The sequence below is a fragment of the Peromyscus maniculatus genome, chromosome 3 (genome assembly GCF_049852395.1).
Source record: "Peromyscus maniculatus bairdii isolate BWxNUB_F1_BW_parent chromosome 3, HU_Pman_BW_mat_3.1, whole genome shotgun sequence".
NCBI lineage: Eukaryota > Metazoa > Chordata > Mammalia > Rodentia > Cricetidae > Peromyscus > Peromyscus maniculatus.
The window spans coordinates 90046550-90062288 of record NC_134854.1 but is presented as its reverse complement, the minus strand read 5'-3'; the positions used below and the strand labels follow the sequence as shown (position 1 = coordinate 90062288).

The window sequence follows — 15739 nt, the reverse complement described above, 5'->3', positions numbered from 1 at the left end:
GTAAATAATTGTGGGGAAAAATCCTGAAAGACGAGTTTGAAGGAGGACATGTTTCTTTTGTGTCATAGAATCCTAGGTGCCTAAACATGTATTATTTGGGGGCTGTGATGAGACAGAGCATGGTGATAGAGGACATGTGATGTAGTTCAGCTTCATTCAAAGAAGGAAAGAAAAAAGGAGATTGATAATGACAGTGAGAGATTATATGCCAAGTGTTAGGAACAAAACCTATCCTTCAAAAGCACTCTGAAGTGACTTTCTTCTCCTTACTAAACCCAATCTCTTCCTCTTACTAGTAGTACAATCAATTAGGGATTGAGTTTTCAACACAGGCATTGGGGAGAACACTATAGATTCAATCTCTAACATTCTGTCCCTTACACTAATGCTTGCCTTACAAAGCAAAATGTATTGAGATAATTTAAGATGCCCTCACTCCTTACAGCTCCTGCATTTCATAAAAGGTGAAGTCAACCCCCCTGTCCTCCCCATGTGAAACATAAACATGACTTTAGTTGCAATGTTACAGAAAAGCTTTAAAAGGAGGCTGCTAGGTATTGTGTTAAATTGCTGTAATCATGAAATTTGAGACACTAAGGAGGATATTTATGGATCTAGCCTATGCTACATATACAGATCTCAAAAAGGAAAGAAGGGAGAAAAACAAAAAAATGAGCTACATACTTACAAAAAACAATGGAAAATGGTGAACATTCATATTTCTAAAAGAGCATACAGGAATATTCCAAGCAGGAAGTGAATGAAAGCAAGACCATAACTAAGCAGTGTAAGTAAATCTTGGGGCTCTATGTCTATCACAAAGTGGTTAACATGAACACATACATGCTTCAGAAGTCCTAAAGTGATGTCTTAGTCCTCTGTACCCACATGTTATCTGTCTTGGGTTGGCTTCACATTTTGCTGAGAGTTTTCATTAAAGATATTCTATGTTCATGGCATCTTTTTAGCCATAGACAAATTTATTGTATCCTTTCCTTCAATCTCAGAAATCTATCTATTGCCCTCAGAAACTGTTGATAGGGACTTCAAACACACCATGTATCCTATGTGGACACAAAGTCACTAATTTGAGATTGCGGGGGAAGTATTCATGACCCCATAGTTGATAGATTCTCCATTTCTACAAAACCAGCACCATATGGAAGTGACTCTGTGACAAAGCTTCTCACCTTATGACAGACAGAAGCCAAGAGAGTGAATGAGCCAATGAGTGAGGAAAAACTAAATCCTCGGAGAGGTATGCCCTCAAGTGACAAATCTTTCAAATAACTCATCCATACCAGATCCCACAGATTCCAAAGCAAAATCACCTGCGAAAGAGGATTTCATCTGTGAGTCTGGAACACACTGAATACCTGGACTGTAACTCTTGAATTAAGTATTTCCATTAAATTAGTGCTTTCTAGGTATGAGAGAATCTAAATATTAATACTGTGGAGCTCACTTTTTTCTTTTTTCTTTTTATTATTAATTCTTTGAGAATTTCATAGTGTGTCATTTGATTATATTCACTCAAATATTCCCAACTCCTGCCCAAGCTATCTCTTCTCTATCCACCTTTCTCCCCTTTCTTTGTTTTTTTTCCACTTCAGGACACATTATATTTATAGGATCTTCTAATATGAGGAGTAAATGAGTCAGAGATTTTAATGAAAGAAAGCAGCCATATTACAGCAATATGAGGTGTGTGCCTTGCCCTCAATTTTGAACTAGTTTCATTTCCAGTGTGTGAAGAAACCAGAGAATTATGTTTTATGGACTGAAGTAAAGAGGGATTCAACTTATGCTATATAGGAAACAAAATAAGGAGCCTTGACTTTCACCTAAATCTGGTTTTGACTTTTCTACTATTCCATAAACTTGAGTTACTTACTGGATAAATGTGTTCATAAGCTAAGAATCTATAGGAACCCAGGCATGTCTGCATTCAGATCCATCCCCAGGACCCACTGATTATGTTACTTTTGAGAAAACATTTTTGTGCTTTGATGGAATGACAAACCATACAAGGATGTAATCAACTTTTAATAATATGTTACACCATGTAGACAGAGGATGAGGTACCCTGAGTGAAGGTAGCATGTAGGAGCAAGGTGCCTGCTGTGATGAGATCACTAGTAGGAAGTGTTGTCAGAAGCAATAACTATTCCTGGGTGATTGGTGATTTTTTCAAAGGTCCCTCCTAGACAGAAATCACAGTTCAGACAGCGGCCTGAGGCCACTGAAGGTTTAGAGGACAGTTCATAGTCTTACCAGTTAGATCCTTTCAGTTAACTTTGCAGATGCAAAGTATAACTTAGAGTTCTCAGGGAAGGATGCTAGAAGGTGATACTGCAGGGGGGTCAAGTCCAGATCTGGGACCAAGAGATCATTTCTACTCATAAAGTATCTTTAAGTTTCTTACCATCTTCAAACCTAGGACATCTGAATGAGGACACCTGACATCCTCAAAGGGAAAAAAAATGAAAGCAGTGTGCCTTCCTTTCTGAGGTCTAAGTCAATTGTAAACACATGTGTCCTCCCTTGAATATCTTCCCACACTATTGCCCTGCTTCTTGTTTAGGCTCTAACATGGTGCAGCTTCAGTAAAGAAAATGGTTAGATCTCAGGTGAGTCTTTAGCAGTAAGCAAGCCCATTTCCATAGGTAGACCACAAAGTGAGGTCAGGCAGAAGGAAACATGCAAGTGTCCTGTGGGGTACCTGTGTAGGAGTCACACAGGTAAGAGTCTATCAGGATACTCAAGCTAGGAGACCCATGATAAAGACCAATGAAAGAAACCAATGAAGGAAGCCCATGGCCACAAGCCCTACAGAAGAGACTCTCAAGAGAAATCCACTCAGACTCCAACAGATAGACCTGAGAGTGATAGAGTCATTTTCTGTCAAGGCTGAGATTTTTGAAAAGCATTTGCTACTGCAGCACAGCTTCCTGTATTCTAATGCATACACTGAGTACTGAGAATGGGACTCAGATATGGGGGAAGGCTGCTCCAGATGGAGATGTTACCAGGTGCAATAATCCAAATAAAGCACTGATCTATGAGTATAGTAGAATATTATTAGGAGTCATTTTATTGAATATTTATTTTTAAAATGAGTAGTGCTTGATTTTACCCTAAGTCTGTGGGCTATCTAGTCCTAGTCACTGCTTCCAGTCCTCCAAGCTATGTTAGGCATGGAATGCGCCTTAAGTCAAATCAGATATTGCTTGGATATTCTCACAAGTTCTTTGACACTACAGCCCTAGCATAGCTTGCAGGCAGGAGAAAGTGTAGGTCAAAAGTTTCAAGGCTGGGTTGGTGTATATGTTTCTCTTTTGGTAGCCCTCATAGTACTTTTCTGCACCAAAGACACTAGAGTACAGGGTAAAGGCTCCATGTAGGCACTAGCTTGACATTTTAAAGTTCAATGAATTGTGTAGGTGTCCTTGGCCATGGGGCACCTCTGTGAGTTTGTGGAAAGCAGCCCATTATCTTAGCAACAGCCTGAGTTTAGGGGGATTTCCATGTGATCCCCTTGGTCAACAATTCAATTGGATGCAACCCAGTCTCAGTACTGGAATCTTCATTTGGTGACAAGTAAAGGCCAGTTGGGGCTCCTTATCTCCATTATTAGAAGACCTCATTAGGATTGCCCTAATATAGTTTAAGAAGTTTCCACTGCACTTAGTTTGCATATAATCCCCCAAATGTCACTCAACCCCAGCTGTCTCTCTCTGCATTTACTTATTCAACCATATGTAGCTAGAGTTTTCCTGCCTTGCCCACAGTCAGGACAAATCTCTATCACCCGCCAGTCCCGTAGCTGCTCAGACCCAACCAAGTAAACACAGAGACTTATATTGCTTACAAACTGTATGGCCGTGGCAGGCTTCTTGCTAACTGTTCTTATAGCTTAATTTAATCCATTTCCATAAATCTATACCTGACACATGGCTGGTGGCTTACCGGCGTCTTCACATGCTGCTGGTCATGGCGGCAGCTGGCAGTGTCTCTCCGCCTCAGCCTTCTGCTTCCCAGAATTCTCCTCTCTCCTTGTCCCACCTACTTCCTGCCTGGCCACTGGCCAACCAGTGTTTTATTTATTGACCAATCAGAGCAATTTGACATATAGACCGTCCCACAGCACTTCCCCTTTCTTTTTTTTAAAAGGAAGGTTTTAACTTTTACACATCTCCAAAGTCAGCTTGGTATATTTGGGAATTTGGGCGTAGCTTCTCTTACTACTTCCTGCTGGAGGGGGCGCTGTATCTATGGGGACACAAAGAAAATTTTAGGATCATGGAGCAGTCCGTGAGGCTGTATCGCCTGAGCCAGTTGCCTTGAAACAATTCTGGATGTTGGATCATCTGGGTCATGGTGTTATCAGAGACCTTTCAGGTGGTCTTGGCTGGTCAAACTTGATGTATCTTAATCTGGAACAAATCCATAGCCTCTGGCTTTCTGTAGAAACAAAAGCAGAGCCTCTTTTCCAAAGCAACATATCCTTATAGTCAAATTTTGAAGTCAAGGTACCTTTAAAATATACATTTTGACATAACTCAAATGGCGCCCAACGTGGGGCAAGAGTTTCTACCTAAAACCTGAGAAAAGATTCTAAAATGGAGCTAAAAACAGCTTCCTAATTGTCTCTCTCAAATGAGCAGCAGCTGCCGGTTTGAGCTACGTGCGGGTTCCTAGTGTGCAAGCTCGATCTGCAGTATGGCGGGAATGAGGCCTCTGCAAGTGGCACATTAAGCTGCATGGTGGATTTAGCCTTTGCTAGTACAAAAAAAGAGGTTTCTGGGCTACACGCTGCTTGGATAAAAGCATAGACCCACTATTTCCGAGAGTTGATGGCTCCCAGAGCTGGCGGAAAACGTACCACCGCCATGTTGGGAAGCTGAAGTGGGCGGAGCCAGCAGCCACAGCGCTGTTTCAGGCTTAAAAGGCTGCAGTTTAAGCAATAGGCTCAAGGTAATATAAAAAATAAGCCACATAAAGATGGCTACCACACAGAGAATCTGGATTATGTTCTCTTTGATATTCGTAACTGAAGAAAAACATTTGATTACAAAAGCTGTTGAGTTATGCCAAAATGTGTATTTTAAAGGTACCTTAACTTCAAAATTTGGATGTAAGGATATGTTGCTTTGGAAAAGAGGCTCTGCTTTTGTTTCCACAGAAAGCCAGAGGCTATGGATTTGTTCCAGATTAAGATACATCAGGTTTGACCAGCCAAGACCACCTGAAAGGTCTCCGATGACACCATGGCCCAGATGATCCAACATCCAGAATTGTTTCAAGGCAACTGGCTCAGACGATACGGTCTCACGGACTACTCCATGGTCCTAAAATTTTCTTTGTGTCCCCATAAGATACAGCGCCCCCCTCCAGCAGGAAGTAGTAAGAGAAGCTACGCCCAAATTCCCAAATATACCAAGCTGACTTTGGAGATGTGTAAAAGTTAAAACCTTCCTTTTAAAAAAAAGAAAGGGGAAGTGCTGTGGGACGGTCTGTATGTCAAATTGCTCTGATTGGTCAATAAATAAAACACTGATTGGCCAGTGGCCAGACAGGAAGTAGGTGGGACAAGGAGAGAGGAGAATTCTGGGAAGAAGAAGGCTGAGGCGGAGAGACACTGCAGCCGCCGCCATGACCAGCAGCATGTAAAGATGCCGGTAAGCCACCAGCCACGTGGCAAGGTATAGATTTATGGAAATGGTTAATTTAAGCTATAAGCACAGTTAGCAAGAAGCCTGCCACGGCCATACAGTTTGTAAGCTATATAAGTCTCTGTGTTTACTTGGTTGGGTCTGAGCGGCTGTGGGACTGGCGAGTGACAGATTTGTCCTGACTGTGGGCAAGGCGGAAAACTCTAGCTACAACCATACCTCCCTTCTTCCTCCCCAACTGATCCTACTGTTCCTGTCACTACCCTTTCTTAGATCCCTTGAAAAAATATTCTAGCCCTGTTTTCACCCATTCCTCAACAATAAGGCTCAAGTGGGGAGTTCCTTCCTCTGTAGCACATTGGGTACAGGCTGAACCTCAGCCTTTTGAACCTCCTGTTATAAAAATAGCCCATTTTTAGCCTAAACATCTGTGCAGGATATAAGTGCACAGCTTATGATTCCACATCACTGTAGGCAATTATACAATGTTTAAATAGTTATATTCCTCTGAGAGTCTTCTGCTCTTATTCTGGTCTTAAGGACAATGTGCCTTTTATGAAGTTCACCTCACAGTGAAGACCTGCCTGTTTCTTGGTGGAAACTAGAACCATAGACACAAGCAAGTATCTCAGTGGGACCAAAATTTACCAACAAGTTATGAGAGCAAGGATTTCAACAAAAATACTTGGTAAAACAGATCTAAGAAAATCAACAAGAAGCCATACTTTGAAAAAATCTTGAAATCATACCACTTCTCAATCTCTTGTCAATTTACCCCCTAGTGGGGTACCCTCAAAGGTAGAGGTTAAATAATGGATAACAGTTGTCTTTCCATTAAAAAAAATGGCTGCATTAATTAAATCAATTTCTGCCTTTTGCTTGTTTTCCACATGAATTTTGTGACAAGTTGGTATATCTAATTTGTAGGGTTCACTGAATTCAGCCCCCCTGTTGGATAACAGTCCTTTGGCATAACAAAATACTGTAAGATAAAGATATTCATTGAAAATTATTTTAGAACACTCCTTTGGAATATAGCTACTTAGAATTCTTGTGGGAATGAAGAAAACATATTCACTATAATTCCATGAGAATGATTGATTCACTATCATGTCTTCAGTTGCTTTTTTTCTTTATGCATTTACTCAAGTTTTTAGAATTTAATACTTGGTAATATCAACATCAACCTTATACTATTGTTTAATTAAAAATAAACAGTATTATACACTTAAAATTAAAATGTTGTGGGTCAAGAAAATAAAAAAAACATTGTAACAAAATGTTTAAGGAATAAAAAACAAAATAAACTCAAGCATCTGATTTTGATGGCACTGAAGGGCTATGCATAAAATGGAATCCAAATGGCATAAACTCCCAAAGAGAAGTGGCTTCTACAGATGACCCGGAGCTCTTCTGTCATGTTGATCTGTGTTGAAAATTGAAAGGGGCTAGAGAGATGGCTCAGCAGGCAAGAGCACTGACTGCTCTTCCACAGAACCCAGGCAGTGGTGGCACACGCCTTTAAGCCCAGTACTTGGGAGGCAGAAATGGATGTCTGTGAGTTTGAGGCCAGCCTGGGCTACAGAGTGAGTTCCAGGACAGGCTCCAAAGCTACACAGTGAAATCCTGTCTCCAAAAAACAAAAAAGAAAGGAAGGAAGAAAAGAAAAGAAAAAATTGAAGGATTTACATTTTGAGTAGATTCTAGCTTGATCCAGGCAGAGGAAACCTTCTGAGAAATGGCTTTAGCTGAGATTTCATAATAGCTTGTGCTTCCTTCATGGAGGGGACACATGCTGAACCTTGAAAACCAAGCTTGATTTTCATTGAGAAAATCTTCGTGGTCTTCTCTGAGAGATATTTTTGAGTAAATAGAGTACAGATTTACTGTGAGTTCTTCAACCTTCTTCATATTTAATCTGACATTTTCAGGGTGTCTTGCCAAGTGCCCTTTATATATGCCTCGTATAAGTGTTTCTTGAGCCTACAGTGCATATTCTCAAGGTCCTATTTTCTTAAGTGTATGCCATTACCTGAATGACTATGGCCTCTCAAGTGACACCAAGTATGTTAAAGAAACACGATCAACCTGAGGAGCTCATGTATACACTCCTGTGGTGATCAAATGAGTGATTCAACCTATATCACTGTCTGATACTTTTTCCATAGTCATGTTATACTAGAGATATTGAATCTATCACCTTTCATTCTGAGTCTGCTGTTATATCAGGTCATAATTTTCACATCAAAATGGTCAACTTTTTTATTCTTTCCAGAAAATAAAATTGTTCCCCAGTGTTTTCACAATGCAATCTAAAGTCTGCTAACACTACACCCACTAAAAATATGCAATCCATAGGCTTACTACTATTCAGTGGTAGACTATATGCCTGCCATGGTTTCACTTTCTAAAGCCTATCCAGTCTTCTGATTCATATTTTTGTAAAAGAAATCTATGTTTTTTCTCCTATTTTTCACGAAATATTTTGATATGTAATTCTTATTACATACTGAATTTTTGGACTTGGTTTTTACTTTGTAACCTCTTTCTTGGGAATTAGAGAAAATGTGGATTTTCATAGCAAAATGATGTGGTGGAGAATATTTGATATTCTTTGTTAACTGTCTTTTGCAACTTTTAAACCTAAAATGTCAAAGAATTCTTGGAATTTTGAAACCAGGTGATTTATTTTATAGTTTCATCTAGTGATATAACAGCCCCATACTGGAGAATTACTTTTATTAAAAGAAAGCAGGATTCAAGATTGTAGAGGTAGGGTATAGACTCGATCAGGGAAATTTGGGGTCTCTTCTTCAGATTCAATGTCTTGGTAATAAAATATCTTAAAAAGAAACTTGAAAGAAAGATTATTAGAATTTAAGAGTCAAAGAATGTAATAAGAAAAGTGTATATCTCGCTGGGCAGTGGTGGTGCATCCCTTTAATCCCAGCACTCAGGAGGCAGAGCCAGGTGGATCTCTATGTGTTCTAGGACACCCTGGTCTACAGAGCAAGATCCAGGAAAGGTACAAAAACTACACAGAGAAACCTTGTTTCGAAAAACCAAAAAAAAAAAAAGAAAGAAAGAAAGAAAGAAAGAAAGAAAGAAAGAAAAAGAAAACAGACAATTGTATATCTCAAAAAGGAGAGTAAGAAAAAATCCAAGCTGTTAGAGTCAGCCATGGAGGTCAACAGCAGCTATATAGCAGAAAGAGGAGAGGAACTTCAGATGACAAGGAGAAAAGCCCAAGAATAAATGGAAGTACACTTAGGGAAAAGGTAGAAAGAGAAAATGGTAAAGTTTTATTTTACTTAGATGTTCAGAATAGTTAGTAGAAGCTGTGGAGAGCTTTGCAGAATACTATACAGTGGGCAGTCTGGGAAGCATTGTCCCATTAAGAGGTTATACATCTTTCTGTGTTTCCCTTGTTCATTTCTGTTCTTATCAGCCATATAGAAGATCCGCAGTCCCAGGAACAAGGCAGGGTGCCTCAGTCTTAGTATTTATACTGAGCAGCTATTGATAGTCAACAAGTTTGACTGCAACTAAGCTTTGTCTCAGACTTGCATGGATGGATTTCCTTCATTTCCTCCGAGGAAAATAATCAATTTACAGACATGTATAAGTGTTTGAGAAGAGTCAAGTGTAAGTAAAGAGTACCTTTGTGAGAAACATTATGCAAGATATCTGGCTAATTTCAGCACTGGGCAAAAAATACATCAGTGTGAAGCTCTGGATTACTTGTGGGTATATTGGGTGCAAAAGAACATGGTTTTATAAGGAAAAGTCATATTGGACAATCTTTGCAAAGGCCAAAGATCTTCTTGGGACGGTAATTAATCTTCACAAATAAAAAATGCACATCCCCTCTCATGTGTATATTTGAGGTATTTTATTCAGTAAAGGCATTCAATCCAGCTTTAGGAGATTTCTAGTATTTGTTGCTCCCAAGATAACCATTCAAGAATATGATCAATAAATCTTTGAAATAGGCATTCAGTGACTCATATTAAATCTAAATCTGTAAGAACACCCTGGTCTAATGAAAAATCAGTAGTATAAAATTTGCCATTAATAGAGGTAAAACAACAACCTCTGGAGGCAACACAATCCCTGACCTCAAGAGCAATACTATACTATAGAGCTACAGTAATAAAAACAGCTTGGTACTGGCATAAAAACTGACATGAGTACCAATGGAATTGAATTGAAGACCTTACATTAATCCGCACACCTATGAACATATAATTTTTGACAAAGACGCCAAAACTGTACAATGGAAAAAAGAAAGCATCTACAACAAATGGTGCTGGTATAACTGGATATCAACATGTAGAAGGCTGCAAATATATCCATATCTGTCACTGTGCACAAAACTTAAGTCTAAGTGGATCAAAGACCTCAACATAAATCCAGCTACTCTGAACCTGCTAGAAGAGAAAGTAGGAAGCAGTCTTGAATGCATTGGCATAGGAGATCACTTCCTAAATATAACACCAATAGTACAGACACTGAGAGAAACAATCAATCAATGGGACCTCTTGAAACTTAGAAGCTTTTGTGGAGCAAAGGATATGGTCAAAAAGGCAAAGCAACAGCCTACAGAATGGGAAAAGGTCTTCATCAACCCCACATCTGACAAAGGACTGATATCCAGAATATATAAGGAACTTAAGAAATTAGACATCAAAAAGACCAACAGTACAATTAAGAAATGGGCTATAGAACTAAACAGAGAATTCTCAACAGAGGAAACTCAAATGGCTGAAAGACATTTAAGGAATTGTTCAACATCCCTAATTATCAGGGAAATGCAAATCAAAACAACTCTGAGATACCACCTTACACCTGTCAGAATGGCTAAGATAAAAAACACTGAAGACACCTTATGCTGGAGAGCATGTGGAGCTAGGGGAATTCTCCTCCACTGCTGGTGGGAATGCAAGCTTGTACAACCAGTTTGGAAATCAATATGGTGCTTTCTTAGAAAATTGGGAATCAATCTCCCCCAATATCCAGCTATACCACTCCTGGGCATATACCCAAGAAATGCTCAATCATACCACAAGAGCACTTGCTCAGCTATGTTCATGTCAGCATTATTTGTAATAGCCAAAACCTGGAAACAACCTAGACGCTCTTCAACTGAAGAATGGATAAATAAAATGTGGTACATATATACAATGGAATACTACTTAGCAGAGAAAAACAATGACATCATGACATTTGCAGGCAAATGGATGAATCTAGAAAAAAATCATCCTGAGTGAGTTAACCCAGACTCAGAAAGACAAACATGGTATGTACTCACTCATAGGAGGATACTAGATGTAAAACAAAGATGACAAGACTGCTACTCACAAAACCAGGGAGGCTACCTAGAAAACAGGACCCCAAGAAAGACACAGGGATAGCCCAATGACAGAGAAATGGATGAGATCTACAAGAACAACCTGGACATGAGTGGGGGTAATGAAGAGCAAGGGTTGAGGGAAAGGGCGCTTAGGGGAGTGGGAGATCGCAGCTGGATCAAGAACAGACAGGGAAAACAAGGGATAAGAGACCATGATAAATGAAGACCACATGAGAATAGGAAGAAGCAAAGTGCTAGAGAGGTCCACAGAAATCCACAAAGATACCCCCACAATAGACTACTTGCAATAGTTGATAGACAGCCAGAACTGAGCTACTCTGGTGATAGGATGGCCAAACACCCTAATTGTCGTGCTGGAAACCCCATTCAAGGACTGAGGTATCTGGATGCAGAGATCCATGGCCAGGCTCCAGGTGAAACTCCAGGAGTCCACATGGTGAGAAAGAGGAGGGTTTATGTGAGCGAGAATTGTTGAGACCAAGGTTGGATAAAGCACAGGGACAAATAGCCAAATGAATGGAAACACATGAACTATGAACCAATAGCTGAGGAGCCCCAAACTGGATCAGGTCCTCTGAATAGATGAGACAGTTGATTGGCTTGATCTGTTTGGGAGGCATCCAGGCAGTGGGACTGGGTCCTGTGCTCATTGCATGAGTTGGCTGTTTGAAACCTGGGGCTTATACAGGGACACTTGGCTCAGCCTGGGAGGAGGGGACTTGACATGCCTGGACTTAATCTACCAGGTTGAACTCAATCCTCAGTGGAGTCTTTGCCCTGGAGGAGATGGGAATAGGGGGTGGGCCAGGGGGAGGTGGGGGGTGGGAGGGGGGAGAACAAGGAATCCGTGGCTGATATATAAAATTAAATTAAATTATAAAATATAAAAAAATAGAGGTAAAACAGCATGTGAAGGTTTTTGTTTTTTATTTTTATGCAGCATGTTGCTGGAGTTCTTCTCTCCAGGTTCCACCAAGCCCTGCAGTCCCACAATCCATGTATAAAATAATCACTCAGACACTTATTTAGTTATAAACTGTATGGCCGTGGCAGGCTTTTTGGTAAATGTTCTTATATCTTTATTATTATTATTATTATTATTATTATTATTATTATTTTACAACACCATTCAGTTCAACATAATAGCCACAGAATCCCCTGTTCTCCCCCTCTCGCCCACCCCTCCCCCTAGCCCACCCCCCATTCCCACCTCCTCCAGATCAAGGTCTCCCCCGAGGACCGGGGTTGACCTGGTAGACTCAGTCCAGGCAGGTCCATTCCCCCCTCCCAGACCGAGCCAAGTGTCCCTGCATAAGTCCCAGGATTCAAACAGCCAACTTATGCAACAAGCCCAGGACCTGGCACCAATGCATAGCTGCCTCCCAAACAGATCAAGCCAAATGACTGTCTCACCCGTTCAGGGGGCCTGATCCAGTTGGGGGCCCCTCAGCCTTTGGTTCATAGATCCTGTGCTTCCATTCATTTGGTTATTTGTCCCGGTGCTTTATCCAACCTTGGTTTCAACAATTCTCGCTCATATAAACCCTCTTCTTACTCACTAATTAGACTTCCAGTGCTCCACCAGGGGCCCAGCCGTGGATGTCTGCCTTCAGATTCCTCAGTCCTTGGATGGGGTTTATGGCACCACTATCTGGGTGTCTGGCCATCCCATCGCCAGAGTAGATCAGTTCCTGCCGTCTCGTGACCATTGCCAGCAGTCTTTTGAGGGGGTATCTTTGTGGATCTCCGTGGGCCTCCCTAGCTCTCTGCTTCCTCCCCTTCTCCCCTTCTCATGTGGTCTTCATTTACCATGGTCTCCTATTCCTTGTTCTCCCTCTCTTTTCTTGATCTAGTTAGGATCTCCCACTCTTTCCCTCGACTGTCGCCCTTCATTGTTCCCACTCATGACCAGGCTATTCATGTAGATCTCGTCCATTTCTCCGTGTCTTTTTTTGGGGTCCCGTTTTCCAGGTAGCCTCACTGGTGATGTGAGTAGCAGTCTAGTCATCCTTGTTCCACATCTAGCATCTTCCTATGAGTGAGTACATACCATATTTGTCTTTCTGAGTCTGGGTTACCTCACTCAGGATGATTTTTTCTAGATCCATCCATTTGCCTGCAAACCGTGTGATGTCATTGTTTTTCTCTGCTGAGTAGTATTCCATTGTGTATATGTGCCACAATTTATTTATCCATTCTTCAGTTGAAGGGCATCTAGGTTGTTTCCAGGTTTTGGCTATTACAAACAATGCTGATATGAACATAGCTGAGCAAGTGCTCTTGTGGTATGATTGAGCATTTCTTGGGTATATGCCCAGGAGTGGTATAGCTGGATCTTGGGGGAGATTGATTCCCAATTTTCTAAGAAAGCGCCATATTGATTTCCAGAGTGGTTGTACAAGCTTGCATTCCCACCAGCAGTGGAGGAGAGTTCCCCTAGTTCCACATCCTCTCCAGCATAAAGTGTCTTCAGTGTTTTTGATCTTAGCCACTCTGACAGGCGTAAGGTGGTATCTCAGAGTTGTCTTGATTTGCATTTCCCTGATGATTAGGGAAGTTGAGCAATTCCTTAAATGTCTTTCAGCCATTTGGGATTCCTCTGTTGAGAATTCTCTGTTTAGTTCTAAAGCCCATTTCTCAATTGGACTATTGGTCCTTTTGATGTCTAATTTCTTGAGTTCCTTATATATTCTAGATATCAGTCCTCTGTCAGATGTGGGGTTGGTGAAGATCTTTTCCCATTCTGTAGGCTGTCGCTTTGCCTCGTTGACCGTATCCTTTGCTCTACAAAAGCTTCTCAGTTTCAAGAGGTCCCATTGATTGATTGTTTGTCTCAGTGTCTGTGCTACTGGTGTTATATTTAGGAAGTGATCTCCTATGCCAAGGCGTTCAAGACTATTTCCTACTTTCTCTTCTAGCAGGTTCAGAGTAGCTGGATTTATGTTGAGGTCTTTGATCCACTTGGACTTAAGTTTTGTGCACGGTGACAGATATGGATCTATTTGCATCCTTCTACACGCTGATATCCAGTTATGCCAGCACCATTTGTTGAAGATGCTTTCTTTTTTCCATTGTATACTTTTGGCTTCTTTGTCAAAAATTATATGTCCATAGGTGTGTGGGTTAATGTCAGGGTCTTCAATTCGATTCCATTGGTCCACATGTCGGTTTTTATGCCAATACCAGGCTGTTTTTATTACTGTAGGTCTATAGTAGAGCTTGAAGTCGGGGATTGTGATGCCTCCAGAAGTTGTTTTATTGTACAGGTTTCTTTTAGCTATCCTGGGTTTTTTGTTTTTCCATATGAAGTTGAGTATTGTTCTTTCCAGATCTGTGAAGAATTGTGTTGGTATTTTGATGGGGATTGCATTGAATCTGTAAATTGCTTTTGGTAAGATTGCCATTTTTACTATGTTAACCCTGCCTATCCATGAGCATGGAAGATCTTTCCATTTTCTGAGATCTTCTTCAATTTCTTTTTTCAGGGACTTAAAGTTCTTGTCATATAGGTCCTTCACTTGCTTGGTTAGTGTTACCCCAAGGTATTTTATGTCATTTTTGGCTATTGTAAAGGGTGATGTATCTCTAATTGCCTTCTCAGCTTCTTTGTCCATTGTATATAGGAGGGCTACTGATTTTTTTGATTTGATCTTGTATCCTGCTATGTTGCTGAAGGTGTTTATAAGCTTTATCAATTCCTGGGTGGAATCTTTGGGGTCACTCAAGTATACTATCATGTCGTCTGCAAATAGGGAAAGCTTGACTTCTTCCTTTCCAATTTGAATCCCCTTAATCTCCTTATGTTGTCTTATTGCTCTGGCTAGAACTTCAAGTACTATATTGAATAAGTATGGGGAGAGTGGACAGCCTTGTCTCGTTCCTGATTTGAGTGGAATTGCTTTGAGTTTCTCTCCATTTAATTTGATGTTGGCTGTTGGTTTGCTATATATTGCCTTTATTATGTTTAGGTATGTTCCCTGTATTCCTGATCGCTCCAAGACTTTTATCATGAAGGGGTGTTGGATTTTGTCAAATGCCTTTTCTGCATCTAGTGAGATGATCATGTGGTTTTTTTCTTTGAGTTTGTTTATATGGTGTATTACATTGATGGACTTTCGTATGTTGAACCACCCTTGCATCCCTGGGATGAAGCCTACTTGATCATGGTGGATAATTGTTCTGATGTGTTCTTGGAGTCTGTTTGCCAGTATTTTATTGAGTATTTTTGCATCAATGTTCATGAGGGAGATCGGTCTGTAGTTCTCTTTCTTTGTTGCATCCTTGTTTGGTTTAGGAATCAGGGTAATTGTAGCCTCATAGAAGGAGTTTGGTAATGTTCCTTCTGTTTCTATTATGTGGAACAATTTAGAGAGTATTGGTATTAACTCTTCTTTGAAGATCTGGTAGAATTCTGCGCTGAAACCATCTGGTCCTGGGCTTTTTTTGGTTGGGAGACCTTTAATGACTGTTTCTATTTCCTTAGGGGTTATTGGACTATTTAAATAGTTTATCTGGTCTTGATTAAACTTAGGTATGTGGTATCTATCCAGAAAAATGTCCATTTCTTTTAGGTTTTCCAGTTTTGTGGAGTAGAGGTTTTTGAAATATGACCTTATAATTCTCTGGATTTCCTCAATGTCTGTTGTTATGTCCCCCTTTTCATTTCTGATTTTGTTGATTTGGATTCTCT

The 15739-nt window shown here is 40.4% G+C and overlaps 1 non-coding gene across 1 annotated transcript; it reads left to right on the top strand.

Moving 5' to 3' along the window:
• Positions 1 to 2119: 2119 nt before the first annotated feature.
• Positions 2120 to 2180, top strand: LOC121828416 (small nucleolar RNA SNORD49). Its single transcript, XR_006070889.2, has one exon. It is a non-coding gene; the product is annotated as a small nucleolar RNA SNORD49 (small nucleolar RNA).
• The last annotated feature ends 13559 nt before the right edge of the window (positions 2181 to 15739 follow it).